This window comes from Balaenoptera acutorostrata, chromosome 1 (assembly GCF_949987535.1).
Source record: "Balaenoptera acutorostrata chromosome 1, mBalAcu1.1, whole genome shotgun sequence".
In the NCBI taxonomy this organism is placed as follows: Eukaryota; Metazoa; Chordata; class Mammalia; order Artiodactyla; family Balaenopteridae; genus Balaenoptera; species Balaenoptera acutorostrata.
In genome coordinates, this window is record NC_080064.1 from 171,264,586 (window position 1) to 171,280,784 (window position 16,199).

Genomic DNA, 16,199 nt, shown 5'->3' on the forward strand with positions numbered 1-16,199 from the left:
AAAGGGTGCTGGGTATGACATGTCTTTATTTTCCCCTTCCAATCTCGTCCAATAACTAAACTGACTTTTATGATCAATCCTAAAATGTACCATAGAAAACAGGACTTCCTGATTCCATAAAAAATATCTTGAGTACTGCTTTATGACACAGTTGTTCATGCTTGAATTCCCTCTCCCCTCTTACAAAGTTACCATTAGTTACACTTCTAAACCCTACTTCCAATTCTTTGTCTCTGCTCACTCTCCGGAATTCTTCCTCCATATTTCAATTCCCAGACACTCTTGAACTTTGCACATGCTGCCAGTTTCAGCTTGCGCAGAATAATCAGTATATTAATTCCACTCGGAGACAGTGAGATTTTTCTAACACAATCTGCCCAACCTGAACTCTTTCCTTCAGAAACACTTTGCCTTTAAAAAGAAACTCCCAGCATGAACCTCATATGAAGCGACATGTAACAGACAGTGCATGTGGCGATGGGCGAGCTGCTCAGAATTAAAAGAGAATTTTTCACTTTGTTTCTTTGGTGCCATGTGCATAATGTACATGTGGACAAAACTGACATCAGACATTTAAAGCAAAAAAAGAGTGGGGGGAGGGGGGATGTGATGGTGGAGGGAAAGAAAGAAAATATGTTGATAAAAACAGTAACTTCTGTTAATCTACATTTTTCAGTTACTGTCTTAATTAAGAATGTTAGGAAATATGTTGCAGTTTAATTGCATTGTTTCAAGAAATTCTAATGCTGACAAATTTGGGACCATGTACACTTGGATGGTAAAAGGGATTGAAGTGGTAATTTCTTCCAACTGGTAGATAATCAAAATTATGCTTTCCACAGACAATCCCCCTGCCCTTGATCCTAAATTCAGAAGACAAAGTAAGAATAGCCTAACACTTAGCATGTTCAGTATGAAATGAGCTCTGAAAAAGAAAGAAAGAAAGAAAGAAAGAAAGAAAGGAACGTGTTTTTAACCTATGTGTATGAGATAGGAATAATTTTTCAATATAAATACAAAGAATTCACAAAAAATGAAAGAGCACTTTATCTGAAATTTCTGGGTAACATTATTATCCTTGCAGAAAATAGTTATTTAGAAAAAAGTCAGTAACAATCTTCAATTTATTCTCTGATGACCTTAAGACAGTAAAAATCATTTGCCTCAGCCACAAGTACATAAACATAATGACAGTCTGAAGACACATTCGGATGTCAGGACACTGTGTCCTTTTCTCCTTCTGCAGCACAGAAGCTCTAGGCTTCATTTCTCTTTGGAGGGAAGACTGCAACATCACAAAGCAAAATAAATTAGAATGTAGTTTCCTTGCTCAGAGTACCTTTGATAGAAGTTGTAGTAGACAGGATAGACTCCCACCTGCTACAGTTTACCACAGCCAACTCATTTTTAACCTGGATATTGCATTTCTTACTTGATCCCATTGTCTGGGACCTGGGTAGCTGGGCTCACTGCCTCTGAGAAGGGAGGTGGCCACTCACACAGCACAAACCAGACGCTGACCAGCGACCCCCACTGACCTGACCACTTCATTCAAACTGGTCTGATGATTTGGTCAGTTCTTTGACTGGATCAACTATGCATTTCACCTTCCATTAACCACGATTTATGATACACCTACAGCCTCAGAGTTAGTTACCTGTCCAACTGAGGAGGCGGGTCTAACTTTTCTAGCAGCTAAAGATATTGCATTATATGTGCAATGGCCCTGAAATGAGAATAAAATAAGATCTGTTTGCCCGAAAACGTAGCTGAAATGTCCAAAAAGCTTGGTGAAGAGAACAAACTCGAAAGACCTGCTCTCACTGGGAGGTCTCGTGGCTTCTTCTGCCTCAGCCTCTCAGAACAAGAATGGCCAGAGGACTTGACCACAGCTGAAAAACCGCCAATGTGCTGCCACCATCAGTGTCTTAATTCTTAAACTTTTATTTACATTTGTATTAGAGAACAGAATCCTAAAGGTCTCAAATTGCTGGATAAATGGCATGTGTGACCTCATATTCCAGAGAGTTCACCAGTATGGAATTAGTATAAATTTTTTTCATGTCTCACAGGAGGTCCAAAATAGTGAAGGGACACATCTCTTGTGTGCTCAACACCTGGGACCACATAAAACTCCCAGCTGACTGACCAAGAAATGAAAGATTTTCCATCTTTTGGGGTTTCTGGAAATTCTGATGGTAGAGGACATTCCCCCCTCCTGCACCCCCCCCCGCCCCCCCGCAGTAGCTGGGCAACCTCCCCAGAAAACCCTTTGTCAGGCAGCACTGGAGGCTGGTGTGCAGAGCCTGGACCCCTGCGGAGGGTGGCAGGAGGCGACACTGTGCTGAGCAGGACCGGAGCATCGTTAATCCCCAGATCAGACAGCGAGAGGAGAGTTCAAGTGGACACAGAGGCAGGGAGAACTCACGAGCGTAATTATAAGTTGAAAAGTTCTGAGTCAATTCTCAGAGTTTAGAGAACATTAAAAGAAGAACACACAATACTGGGGGGAAAAATAGGGAAGCAGTACACGCCCGAGGGCCAATTGCCTCTCCAGCAGCGGCAAGGCTGTTCCTGGGCTCGCAGGACCATTTGTTCCATTACACAATCTCCTGAAGCCATTTAGAGAGAGCTCAAACAACTGCCTGTACCAACACGACACATGGCTTCCCATCCCGACTCTTTGCTAATCCAGACGCTCTAACCATCTTTCTTTAAGATGCCATATGGTTGGCAGAAGCCTGTAGATCTAGCAGCACATCTGCTTGTGCGTTTCTTCTTCCCTCCATCCCCCCCAACAAAAGAAGGATACAGAGACAGACCAAGAGGAGGGCATGCATGTGTACCTCTGCCTATATTGTTATTTCTTTTTACAGATTCTAACTAAATAAAACTATTATGGGGATGCCTGGAATTATTCAGGGCTGGATCATTTTTTACTAGACAACATGGCGATTTATTTGCTTGTCAATGATTTAAATCAAGATTAGAAAAACAAAGGATGGATGATCTCCTTTCTCCAAAGGAAAACCACTTCAAAGCTCTCCTTCTGGGAATCCTTGAAATGCTTTCTTGCCGAAGGAGAGGGACAGCACCCTTGCCTGAAGCGATTTCTCCTCTTCTTTTCGGTCAAGGAAGACAGACAAGCTGAGAAACTAGCAGATACCCAGAGCCTGCTTTGTTAGCAAGCACACGCGGCTGTATGCTAATGAGTCGGCACCGACACGCTGCTTTTTTGGTATGATGAGCAAAGATTGTTGACACTGTTGAAATCCTGGCTCTCCTGGCCTGTGAGCACACGGGCTGCCTCCTTGGAATCTGGCCCCCAGTAAGACAGGCTGCAAAAAAATAATACATTTTCTACTCTCCTGATGACTGAAATCTGGCCATTTGCAACTTAGAGCAGTTGGGCGGGGGGAGGGGACATTAGAAAAACATTCTAAGATATTCTATCAAGCTAGGAATCAAAAAGACACAGGTGAAAATTATGGGTTTCTTTTAAACTAAAAGTTAAACCTGGTAGACACGTGTGAGTGATCAAGGCCAGGATGCTGGCTTCAGGAGCAAACCCTGAAAAGTGAGGGTGAGGGGCCATTATTGTAGCTTCTGCTGCACCGGGTCGCTGGGACGTTCCCACCACACCGGGCAGAGGGCACTCTGCAGATGAGACAGCCCCACTAATGGTACCATCTCAGTTACAGGAGAAAAGCTAAGTTTCAGATCTTCTTGGAAGTTTGTCTGAACCATATGTTGGTTGACCATACATGGTTTACCAAGTCTGCAGAAATATATGGCAGCACAAAAGCAAAGCAGATATTCCACTGTTGCAAAAGTACTTTTTTTAAGTCAAAGAAGAGTAGGGGAAACCGCATCTTTTGATTGCTGAGCATGAAATATCCCTTTTCCCGCCTAGAAACTCTAAGGGATAGGTATTATTATTGCAATTTAACAGATAAGGAGACTGAGGCTTAGAAAGGATTACAAAAAAGAAACAAAAGATCCCAAAACTTTGGCAAAGTTATGCAGCTAGGAACTGCCAAACTCAAAAGGCCGTGCCTACCTCACTTACAGTCCAGGAGGCCCCAGGTGTGCAGCTACACTTATACACACAAGCATTACCTAGTGGATATGCCCAGGGTCAAGTATGCCAGTCTAAGCAGATCACTATTAGCTGGTGAGCAATACACCAGTTATAATTAGTATTCAGGCAGGGGCATCAAATAGTAAATTCCATTTACTTGTACTTTTAACATGAATACAGATTCATGTAACTGAAATGTAAAAACATGAGACGTGACTAAAAAAAACATTGAACATTATAATAAAAATATCAGAATTTATCCATTCAAAAAGTATGCCCTTTAAACAATTCACCTTGGGGTCAGCACATGCATTTCAACCACACTGCCATCACCTAGGACTTGCTGACATGTTCCTTCATAGCCTAGGGCTTAGTGGATACACATGCAGGTTTGTGAATGAGTGTATATTAAGTGCATTTCATCAAAATCATATGTTTTAATAAAATACCTGCAGTCTATGCTATACTAGTCTATGATGAATCAACAGCTCAGAGCAGATATGAGCCTGATTCTATTATCAACAGGAACAACAAACTATCATTAACAATTCTGTTATTATCACTGAGATGTGGCTATGTAGAATGATGAGTTTAAATTTAAAAAAAAAGATGTATGTTGAAATCTGAGCATGATCCAAGGCAAATGCTTCTAAGCCTGTTTCATTTCTAATGTAAAATGATACTACCTACCTCACAGGATTGTTGTGAGAATGAGAGATAACATGTGAAGTGCCTGGCACTTTGTAGATTCTCAATAAATGAAAATACAATCATTATTGTTATTATTTTCAATAGAGGGCTTCGGAGCATATAGAAAGTGCTTTCACATACATTAGCTCATTCAACTCTGAAAACAGCCCTGGAATGTAAGAAGTTTTTCTTCTATCTAATGAATGAGATAGTTGAGATTCAAAAATAAAATAACTAAAGCAATAAATAACATGAGCTATTATTATTATTATTAATTATTTACTGAGCCCTTTCTACATGCAGTTACTGTGATAAGTGCTTTTCTAGCCATTTCCAATTGTAATAGCAACACTTTGAAGAAGGTATTACTGGTACTCTTATAATTCTCATTTTATAGACAAGAAACTAAGGCTAAGAGATGCTGCCAATATTTTGCCTAAATTCACATAGTAAGTGGCAGAGGTGGAAAACAATCCCAGGTCTGTCTTCTAAACCCACGATACTAACAATAGCTGTAAAATATTGAAGACAGGACTAAAAGCCAGATTTCTCCGATTAAAATCCAGGGCCCTTTTGTCTGTACCACATTGTCCTTTGGGACTTATCTAAAGCTACTGTACATGTGACAATGAAATTTCCTAGCATAAAAATCCTTGTCCTTACCAAATTTCTATGTATGCTAACAAACTCTATAGGGCTCATGGTCCAAGTGTCATAAACAATGCACACTCACACAGAGCCCGAATGCTGGGTGCTCCCTACAGCACAGTGAAACATTAAAGCAGGGTTCTTTTATAAGATGGCAGGACATGACATATGCATGTGAATGCATCACACACATAAACACACACGAACAAAGCTGTCATTATATATTTGGAAACTAATATCACTGAAACTGTCAGAAATTTTTTTTATCAAGATAATAGTCTTTCCATAAAAATTAACTGTCAGTAGAAGGCTTCCAAATCAAAATTATATGCTAGGGGTACTAGAACATTCAGAGGTTGCTGACCATATGCTGACATGAAGAAATGGGAGCTGGTGCAACTAAAATCTGGATTTGTGGTTCACGTATGTGCTTTACCAGACAACCTTCTCCAAATAAAGCCACGGAGCTGCTCTCGTGAACTCTCTCCTTGTTTCTGATGCAGTGGGACGAGGGGGCCGTCATCTCAGGTGGGCTCTTCGTGATCCCTCCGCTCTCTCCCTCCCTGCGTCCCCTTTATCTGATCGGACCTGGACTGATTTCTGTAAGTCAAGTCTCCCCATTGGTTCTCTCCTCTATTACCAGAGCTTCCAGGCTCCTAATTTCATTGCTGACTTCAACCCAGTTCAAAGTGGAACAGGATTTCAAACAAACAAACAAACAAACAAAATAAACAAGCAGGAGCCTTTGCTATCACTTCAGTGCTTCCAAGTTCATAAATCTTTGATCACATTTTTAGTCAATGTGGAGGGAGGGTTCCAGCACATGGATTGTGAATGGAAATGTGTTACTTGGAATTTAGTGCTCTGTTAAGTGCAAGGTGCCCCACGGGGGTTTCAGACTTAAAGGATACAAATCTCGAAGGCTTCTCAAGAGTACTCTGGAATGCATCATTATGAGGCAGCACTCATATCTACCAAGAATGGAGACCTACATATTAACTGTCCCACGAGAGTGAGACTAGGTGACCCAGAGGCAGACATTTTAAATGATATGTCTTTCACTAATTTCATAGGCTGCAGTAGTCCTGCGTTGTAGCATGAGAACAAAAATACTATTTTATTCTAACTTTGCTAAAGGTATGGGTAGGATGGACTTCCCCTATCATAAGTGAGTGTGACTTCCTGAGCTAGCTTATCCACTCTGAATAGGACCTATATAACTTACACCTCCTGGAGTACAACACAAGCTCTGATTTCCTATTACACCTTGTTCTGTGTGCTGGGCACTTTAGCAACTCACATAGCTCGTGTTTGCTGAGCAATTTACTGTGTCAGGCACTGTTCTGAACATTTCTGTGTACTAACTTGTTCAATTCTCTTAACCAATTCTCATGATTTAATAGGCTCATATTAAGTACCTTGCCCCAAATCACACAGCACAGAAGCTAAGCCATCTGGGTTCAGGATGCACAGTCTTAACTGCCCTTCCCTACAATGACTCTCAGAGACATTATGTAGGAAAGGATATGATGCTTACCTAGCCTACCAGCCATGGGAATTTGGCGTCATTTAGCCGCTTTGACCCTGAGTTTCTTCAAAGCAAAACATAATTTAAATAACAACTGTCCCATCTATCTATGTCAAAGGGTGGATATATGTATATTATATTATATTCTCTCACATGTTTACTGCTTTCTTTTTCCCATGTGCAGAAGTCTTTTCTAGGTCCAAGTCGGTTGTGACCTCCTTGAGGGGAGAGGCCAGTATCCAGTATATTTTGGTAACTACCATGGCCAGTCATCACCATCTTCATCATAGCCTCATAAGTTGTTGCCACTGTGGGTGCTAATTGGGGCCTCCAAAATGAAAAACCAAGGATCCTTTGCTTCGCTAGTTAAAGACAGGGACAAAGACTTGTTCATACTGCATTTGGTGTTTAAATGCCTTTTCCAAAACAGTCTCAGATGAATTGAAAGGGCAGTGAAATTAGCCAGCTCCACTAAGACAGAAAGCGATTGTCTGACCTGGACTAACGTAGAGCAAAACGAGTGGTATCTTCCCTTCCGGAAGCCCCTGAGGTCAGGTTTGTCACCTGCCCATGTTACACAGGGATATTAAAAACAATACCACAACAACTGACTGGACACAGCTAATATGACGAAAAGGGTGATGAGATTATATACATAAAAAGAAACACTGCCTTTCTAGAGACAGAGAAAATTGTTAATACAAATGAACAGATGTTTGGGAAGAAAATATTATTTCCAAAACCCAGACAAAGCTCTATTTATTACATTTCAGAGACACTTAAATTATAGTGTCTGAAAGCTATCCTATCATGGGTATCTGTGACACCTAAATTATCCAAAAATCTGAAAGGTTAAGCCGAAATAAAGACTTTACTGTGAGAAAGACTTAGAGAGAAAAAGTTCTTTTTTTTCTCTAAGGATCAGGTGATTAAATCTACTGTGTAGCATAACCTAATGAGTACTAAGTTCCAGCACTAAACTTTATGGAAATCCAACAGAATATTAAATTCAAAATTCATTCAGAGATGTTAATATGTGCTATTTTAAAATCTAAATGCAAATTTCACTATTCCTATGGTCTGTTGATATTCTTGTTGTTCACATTGGTTCTTTGAGCACTCCACTGCCCCAAGCTCCAGGCCTGCCCCGGGAGCTCCACAGAAGTCGTGGGGTGTTCTCTGTGCCTCTGTGCTGGGCCAGGCTTAGAATGGAGGTGCTGGGCGTGGCAGCCACTGAGCAGGCTTGGGCTCGGATTTGTTACCATCAACCCTGACCCTCCCAGAAGAAACCAGGCTCACCACTGCCTCTCCCACTGACTAGCATGCTTCTGGCTGCCTCTAGGCATTTCCAGAGAATGGACTGTCACACACTAGCTAAGAAAAAAAAAAGGAAATCTTATTTAGTTGGGCCCAGGAGAAATTAAACAATGAATCAAGTGACCTGAATGGGAGTAACTGTCACAGTCCGGTGTTGATGTAACTCTAAATCTTTTCAGTTCATCATTCCAGCCAATTCAATTCAAGTAAAATACAGACTTCAGTCTAGATTGGAAAGACAACAAAAACAACAGCATAAAGAAGCACACTAAAATCCATTATTGCCTGTGATATTTACAGGTACTTTCAATCTATGTTTCCTTGGGATGGGGTGACCTGACCTTGAATGCCAGGGGTGTCCAATAGGAATCTTTATCATTCTATGCAAGCGATAGAGTGATATTGCCTTTCTCCCTTCATCTATTTCTTGTTTATTGTTCTACCTTACTTCCTACACACCTCACCGGGTGTTGCACAGCTTAGTAAGTTAGCAAAGGCTTGTGATTTTCCTAATGAAAGGTGTTATGGTGTTATGTAAATACACAGTATTATTTTGTCTTTATTCCAGCATTCCTGGATTGAAATAGTTCAGTGTGTGTAAATATGTTGAATCGTGTGTATTAATTGGATTTTTTTTTTAGTAATTCCCTGGCATCCCAGTTAACGAAGTAGATGCAAGCTTACTTGCACAATGAAATATTAAGTATAGTCTCAGACAACGAGTCATAAGTCTTTGTGCCTTTCACATCAAATTCTAGCTAGATGAATCCATCCAGCACTTATAGTCATTTGCTTGAACACTAGACAGAATCACTAAGTTGTGACCTCCCATGAAAATAAACAGAGGCAGATGCAAAGGTTAAAGTTTACAACATAGCAAGTAGCCTACCCCAGAAGATGGGAACAAGGATGTAAGCTCCCGGTAAACAATTAGCATAACCAAAGAGCCTAAGTGTACAACATTCAGAAAAAAATTTTAAAGTACCAATACCACCACATGTTTTAAGTTGGCATTTCCAAAAATAAATATTACTCTGAGGATCAAGTGTCAGTCAGGGCCATGTTGGCTCTTGATAGCCACTTTCATTCCCCCTATGAACATCATTTCATTCAACCATGTTAGAAACCTAGGGTCAAGAGGGCCTGACCACGGCAACCCAACTTTCTTCATGAGGTCTGACTAGAGGGTTATTTCCAGACTTCTCTCTAGACAGTAGTTCCCTACATCTGCTGGCTGCCATAGGAGCATTGAGAGCTCACATCGGTCGCAGGAGCCATCACCATTCAGTAGCCTGTGTGGGCATATGCCCATTTGACAGACTCATCTCATTGTCCTCCCTCTCACAGATGACACACACAAATGGAGTCAAAAGCACAGGCTCTAGAATTATCATAAAGATGGGGGAAAAGTGTCGATGGATTGCTGGAAAATGCACAACACTCATTAAATGGTGAGCTTAACGAGTAACATGACTGTAGGTAACTTTTTTGTTATGTATATTATTTTTCCTCCCAAAATAAAAATCTGCCTATAAGTTCATACTGCAATTGGACTATGCTGTATAGGCATTACAGGAAGTGTTTGAGCCAGGATGGTCTTGGGGCTAAAAAGCCACAGGGACACTCCTGGTTAGCTGGCTGAGTCATCAGGTGGTCCAACAAGGCAAAGAACCACGCCATGATACTGGGAATATAAGGGCAGTCAGCCGGAAGCGATGTGCTTCCTCTCATCTTGGGCCTTAAGTCTAGAATGATCTTCCACAGTGTGGAATCCAAAAAATGTTATTAAAGCAAGAAGCCCAAATACATGTTATGAGTTCTGGCCACAGTGGCTACCAAAATATGTGATACTGGCCCTTCCCCTCAAAGAGGTCACAGCCCATTTGGGCCTAGAAAAGACCTTTACACACGGGAAAAAGAAAGCAGTAAATACGTGTGAAGGGAATGGTCCAGGTGTGAGTGAGTGGTCTTAGAATTCAGAAGAGGAAGTCAGTCAAGAAAACTTCTCCATTGATTCTAAAGCACTGCGTATGACTGATTTTAAAAATGTACAACAGTGCCTTTATATGCATCAATAACACAGAAGTCAGTAAGGGGATGGAAATGAAATAGACAGTCTAGCTGGTAACAAAGGCTTCGATGTGATAAATTTCGTAACAAAGTAGAATGCTAATGCAGCGCAAATCTGACTGGATGCGCCAGAAATAGGAAATGTTTCCCACTAATGCAAACTTATTTGGAGAGTAAGAGAGTGGGCTTCTAAAGCTTCTCAAAGACTGCAAGTCATGCCACAGACAGTTAGAAGGAACGGGTAACTCCTGAAAGCCATTCTGCAGATTGCAACAAAGACTTCAGAGGCTGCTCTCCCCAACCAGAATTCATGGGCTCACGACGAGGTCAGGGACACCTTACAGAGCACATACTGGAATAGTCAGACTGACCCAACATACTTTCTCTTTGATCACCCTTATATTTGACTGTATTTTAGTAAATTATCCATGTAGTTGTATTTTGACAGCTCTCTTTACAGCAGTAAAACAAAATGTGTGCATCGCAAATGGCAAAGATTCAAATTTCAGCTATGTTTATCCAAAATAGCACTGAACTGCTTCTGTACTTATGCTATACTGCCTACAGCTTTACGGAAGGGAAGACAGATGGGATGAATTTAGCAGGGAAACAGCTGTGGCTTGAAGAAGAGACAAGCAAAAGTTTTGCTATCAGGCTTCATTATGTATCAAGGTACCAGTAAAATGTGTATCCGTAAGGCAGCCAAAAAAGTGTTTTTCATTTGACTAGTGATAATCACCTTTTCTCAACAGCTGACAATGTTCTAAGTGGCATTAAGTAGGTAGAGTAATTAAGCAGTAAGATATAACAGGCAGTGCCTTGCTGGGAATTGTGGTTTCCCTCAAGTGTGCTGGGAGGTATAAACTAAGGGGCCGCTGACTTCAACCCCCTGAGAAATGCAGCAAACCCTCAGGTGGGAGCTTGCAAGCTTGCCCCACGCAGCAAGCTGGTGGGAGTGCACACAAGTAGGAAAACGGGGGAAACGCTATCCATGGGGACTGGCAGTTGGGGGCGTATTTGTGTGACTATGACATTACTGAAAGGAAGTTAAGTAAGCTCCCACCTCTACCCTTTTCACCTGTTTCTTAATGATGAATGTGCATCATTCACACTTTGTGGCAATCAACTGGACCTTGAAATGGAGAGCTTGGGCTATTTATTTTCTGAATCATCTTTGTCTGTTTTTAAATGCCCACTTAGATATTCTTCAAGACTAAGATGCTTCAACTTTTCTGAGAACAGGAAATTTCCAGTTTTTACACTGTTGAGGGGGTGATCAATTACTTTGCGAGTTAGGCTTGTTCACAGTGACCATTCTTGCTGGCACCAATCCCATTCTCTCCTGCAGCCTCAGGGCAAACTAACAGATGTGCTACTGTAAATCCTATAGATCCTCCTATATAAGTAGTGTTCACTGCACAAACTTTGTGTTTAAAATAATAAACCATGCATTCTGTGAAAAAACTGTACCCCTGTATTAATTACCTTAAGTAGAGGACTCTATATTGGGTGGCTCCCCAAATTATATATAATGTATGCACTTTATTAACCCCTGATAAACTGCTCTATTAAACAGTTTTTTAAAAATAAATCTAATTTATGCCACAATGGTAAATAACATCATGTTCCACCCAGATCAATAACATTATTATTGCCATGGTAACAGAAAGGGGAAAAACAGATAAAGCCTTAAAAAGGAACAAACACAATACAACATATATACAACAAACCATGGTGTGACTGATGTTTGGTGGCACAAAGTTTTCCTAAAAAGCCTGGAATTACCACATCACCACTGAATGGCAATAAATAAAAAGCATTAACATACTCAAAAGCATGTTAACTGCTTAGAAACTTAATAACTTCCTAAGTATTTTACCATCACTTTCCTTTCCCGTTCTTTCAAAAGGTTATATATTTTATTTCCTTCTGTGTGCAACTATCTCCCCCCTCCCCGCCCCACCGTAAGCTTATGGTAAAGTTCCTCCACTTTTTCAGTGACTTTTGCTTCTGGCAACACTTCTCAGGCCTCTACCTGACTACATCTTGACAACCCCCCCTGACAGCCACTGATTTTCTGGGTCCATTTAGCAGCAGAAAGACTGTGAGGTGTTGTGGGGAGAGCACAGGCTCTGGAGTCAGGCAAACCTGTTTAACTTCTAGCGTCACCTCTCATGGACTATGCAACTGGGGTCACATTTCCTTCTTCTGAGCCTCAGTTTCCTTATCTGTGAATTGGGGTAAACCTTGGAGGGCTGTCGTAGAGCACCTAGTGTAACGGCAGAGTAAAGTGTCAATAACTAGGAATGACATTATGGAAAGAAAATATTTTACTGAATTGCCCTTTCTGCCATCGTCTTATTTCAAATTATTGCTTCTCTTTTTCTTCTCACTATTCATCAATCTGCCTGAAATTTAAGGTAACATAAATATATTTGAAACTGTTAATATTTTACTCTCTCTACCACATTTTCTTCCATGTATCAGAACATAAGATTTTCCCATATAGACAAAGGATACTCATGCTTAAGATACGTATGCAACAGCTTAAGACATGTATGTTGGGACTCAATTCAGAAACTGATCAAGATGCTCCTTGTAGGACAATAGTAGCAGTTTAATGGCAGGAAAGCAGCTCAGATAGCACAGAGAATGGGAATATAAAACAATAGCAAATCTTGCTGGAAGTACAGGAGGAATTTTTTTTAAAAAATTGCTATTATGGGAGCTAAAGTATTCCTAAGATTCTTTGCATCAACATCCCTTCTCATAGACTTGGGAGCAACACCATCCGGGAGCAAGTTCAGCCTCTGTCATGTAGTAGCTGGGTGACCTTGAGCAAGTTACTTAACCTCATTATGCCTCAGTTTCCTCCTGGATAAAATGGGGACAAAGCCAGCATTTGCCTCATAGGGTTGTTTATAAGAGTTAAGCATGTTAATGAAGGTAAGTGCTTAGAATAAGAACAATGGCTGGTGCATAGTAAGGACAATGTACATTAATTAGCTGCTGCAATGGTAATGATAATGATTTTGACAAATATTATATATTTATTATCTGTTGTGTAATTATATACTGTATAATAATTATTACTGTAAGAGGTTCAGGAAATTTGTACATCATAGCAGGTGGTTTAATACAGTGTTCAATGGCTATCAAATTGTGGAAACTGGGGAATCAAGGAGAGGGCCAGGAATCAAGAATCCCTGAAAGCACAAAATGAGAGCAGACACAGGGCCCTGGGCCAGGGAGGCTAAAGGTGTGGATGAATTTCTTTTATATAAGCCATGTTCTTAAGATTGTCCTTGTTGAATACTCAGACTTCTTCATAAGGAGCATGGTCCTAAAATTAGTAACTTGCTCAGACCCACACAAAAGTCAAGACCAAATAGAACTTTGTCTTGTGTGTCCTGAGCGTTCATTTTGGGATGGATTCTGAAGGTTCCTACAGGAAGCTCTCTATCCATACCATGATACTTGACAATTATATTTCTGACAGAGAGAGATACCTTGGGTACTGCAGCCAAAAAGAGAAGAAAACATATAACAACAGTCTAGCACCAATGCTATCTCACAGTGTAAGTCAATAAAGTCGTTGTCTCTTGGTTTCCTCATATTGTAAATGATAATAACCACCCTTGATAACCACTTAACAGAGGGTTGGAGAGTGCCAGCTGAAATTCATAAGGGACACTTGCTGTTGGAATTATATAAACACAGAGACAATCTCTCTTTTAAGAATCAATTTTGAGTGACTTCAATGTGTTAAGGACAAAAGCTTTATAAAACTAATGAAAAACTGGACTTACATATTGTACTTCCACATCAAGCATCAACATTACAAATGTCAGGTTTGCACAAGGACTGCTACCAGCAGAAAGTTAAGAAATAAATACACTGTATTTGAAAAACTATTTCTCCGTGTAGTGATGCCAGTCAACAATGGGAAACTGTTGCAAATATGAATACAGATAGGCCAATCAAAGCAAATACATTTTTACCTAAACGGTGGAGTCTTTCCCTATATTTTCTATAGGGCTCCTATATTACATTTAAAATTATCAGCTATAAATGATCAATTTAAAAGGAAAGAACTATGTCTTGTATCCAAAACCAACTATTAAATAATGTGGACATTTAAATAAATTATTTTTAGCTTTGTGATAATTTTCACTGTTGATGTGACACTGAGAATGAAATTTCTTTGATGTCTTCAGTGTTCAGGATCAACACAACAGACACAAGCTGAATTTAAATATTTATAAGATTCTTTCCAGAAAGAAAAATTATGAAATAATCAATAAGCTAATTTTTACAAAGAAGGATGTATCTGGCAAAAAAAAAAAAAAAAAAAAAAGATAGAAGGTCCATTTGTTACTTACAAAGCATTAATGTTTTCTAACATGTGTGGTAAATACCTATGATTCCTCCACCCATTTTCCTTTTTGGAAGTTCACCACTGTATATTCTGAGACAATCTGCTCCCCTAGAATATGAAATTTGAATAAAGCAGATTTTGTTGATTTTTTTCCCCCAGATGAATACACAAAGACCCTTAAAAAACAAATGTTCTTTAAAATACAGCATGATGAGTATATTTCATATTTATTAAAAATATAGCATCTACCAAAAGACCTTGAAACTGAACTCTAGCTCTTCCAGCCCAATTCTACAAGAGAGAGTTAAATAAGATCAGAATAAAAGGTCCAGGAAAAGCACTATAAAAAAGAGGGGATAAAGATGGAAGATTGCCTCCCAAAAGAAAAAGAAAAAAAAGAAACAACCTCCCTCCCCGCCCCCCCCAGCAAAAACAAACAAGTAAACTGCTTCCCCTCCATTTTTTTAAAATGCTGGGAATGATCCACTTTGACCTATGCATATTAGTGTAAAAATAAAAGCTATAAGACGGGTTTTCCTTAGGTATTTGCATGAAATGAAGTATAGACACAGCTGACAGTTCATTTGAATTTCTTTTATCGCTTTTTCTAAGTAGATTCTCCCATTCTAGTTTCATTACACGTGGAGGCATCCATTTTTTAAGATGAATTTTATTTTGCCACTATAATCCCAAATTTGTCATCTGACTATTTCTGCAGCTTCGTTAAACTAATTCCCTGAAATGCCTCGCATCTTTTAACTTTGAATAACGTGAATGGCTCAGTGGCCTTGGGTCACCTGCGTGACCCAGGCCAGCCACACAGTTAATAAGAGAATTTCCCCACTGGCCAGGGCAGCATTAAGGATGAAAGCAGAACCTGACCACTCTTCTGACCTAATTACATCAGGTTTTCCTTTTCAGTGAACCAAACCAAGGGGAGGAAGCTGAGGAGCAGGGCTTGCTTTCAAGATAAACTCTGCGAGCTCCCGGCTCATGCAGTGGATAAGCAGTCGGAGGAGAGAGAAAACTAGAATGATGAAGACCAAAGAAGGGAGCCGTGTGCCGAGGCCCCCCGGACGCTGGCACAGCCATCAGCCCACCCTACTGGTCCTTGCGCCCGGAACACGCACGCCTTGAGTGCAGAGACCATTCTGACCCATTTTTTGTTTTCTCAGGACCCAGGACAGTGCCCAACCAAATACGGTGACACATTTGAAACTGCTGGTTTGTTAGGTAACATTATCAAATATACTCTGCCCTTGATATGGGCACAAACAGAGGGGTCTAATAAACTGAACCACATTTACAAACATTACAAGGAGAACTTACTACAACGGGTTATGTTAAGGGAACAATGTCCACTTAAGTAATCAGTTTTGTAAAACTGGATTTAATATATCAGGTTTGCCTAAAGTGAGATATAATGACAATAGCTTGGCTTTCTATCAAGCTGAATTTGGGGTAAGACATTTTGAATTAGGGTCATT

At 40.2% G+C, this 16,199-nt stretch overlaps 1 protein-coding gene across 3 annotated transcripts in view; it reads right to left on the reverse strand.

The window, feature by feature from the left end:
- The window catches only part of SDCCAG8 (SHH signaling and ciliogenesis regulator SDCCAG8), a 261,877-nt gene that overhangs the window by 23,908 nt on the left and 221,770 nt on the right, over positions 1–16,199 (reverse strand). The gene's annotated exons all lie outside the window — the stretch shown is intronic.